The sequence below is a fragment of the Lichenostomus cassidix genome, chromosome Z, assembly GCF_008360975.1.
Source record: "Lichenostomus cassidix isolate B80296 chromosome Z, HeHo_3.0, whole genome shotgun sequence".
Lineage (NCBI taxonomy): Eukaryota > Metazoa > Chordata > Aves > Passeriformes > Meliphagidae > Lichenostomus > Lichenostomus cassidix.
The window spans coordinates 27,842,075-27,843,485 of NC_139511.1; positions in this window are offsets into that span (position 1 = coordinate 27,842,075).

The window sequence follows — 1,411 nt, forward strand, 5'->3', positions numbered from 1 at the left end:
GTGCCGCGGACGGGGGACGGGGCCGGGGCGGGGGCGGTGGCGGCTCCGCCCGCCGGGGGCGGCCACGAGCCCCGCGCCCCGCCCGCCGAGCCGGAGCACCGATGGGACCCCCGGCGCCACCCGGCCCCGGCATCCCCCTCCCGGCCCCGGCATTCCGCCCCGGCCTCCCGCCAGTATCTCCCGCGCCCGGGGCGGGCAGTCCCGCCGCTCTGGCCGGCCCTTGTGAGCGCACCTCGCCTTGGCTGGCGCTCCAGCGCCGTGCCCGGTGACACCGTGCCGGGACGGTCGCTGCAGCAGCCCACAGAACGCTCGCCTGTGGCAGAGTGTGCAAGCGGCAGCCGCAAGCTGCTGCAGGGCCGAGAGGGCTGCATGCGCGTCCAGCCCCTTGGACGGCTGCATGTTGTCTTCGACTGGAGCAACTAAGCATATACTGTTGTTTTCTCTCAGCTCCGAGAGCCTTGTTTCAACTTGTTTCCACTTGTTTCAACTTGTTTCCTGCGAAGCAAAAAAGACCGGGACTACGTTTTTGTTAAATACATCACAGCATCCTAGCAGCGCCAGTGGCAGGGCCTGCTGGAGGTCTCCAGCCAAACGTGCTGCTTGGAGCATGACTATTTGCAGCAACAGGTGAAGTCCGCTGTGGTTTTGTCCCACTGAGTCTTGAAAGCTGCCCAGCATGGTGATCTACACCTCTCTGGCGCCCTGTCCTGGAGCTGTTCCACATTTCTGAGGAAGGGTTTTCCTCATGTCCATCATCAGGCCGGTAGTAGTGCCTGTGCAAGCAGGTCTGGACACCATCCAACATCCCTCTAAGTTACATATGTTTCTTATAACTAGTGAGTCTATGAGCCTGGAAAGAAACCTCTTTGGTTCTACAGGAAGAAACCTAACTTTTCTCGGCCAACAGAGGTGACGGGGGAAGATATATAGTGTTGCCCCACTGCAAGAGCAGCGACAGTCAGGAAGCCAGTACTAATCCTGCTGTTCCCCTGGGCGCTGCAGGCATTTTGCTCACAGTTGACTGGAGAGTAATTAGTGGGACATCGGTGACTCACAGGGTGAGACTGACAGCTGACCAGGCAAAATCGCGCTCGTGGTCTGGCAGACTTGTATGTATCTGGGCTTCGGAGTGCTCCAGGTACACCGCGCGACACTCAAGTGGTTTTCAAGTGCAATAAATAACTCCTGCTAGTAGCCCTTAATGCTGCTGTTCATTTGCTCTCACGAAAGCAAAGCAACTGCAGGAAGAAAGAGAGTCGACATTCCTCTCATTGGTTAAAAGTACTTTGCTACACACACACATGCACACGACGCTCCTACTGTCCTCAGCCCTTGCAGATCTGCTGATTTCAGCGGGCTCTGGTGCTGCCTGGTGGGCTGCCAAAGTGAGGAGAAAGAGTTATCCTGCTGC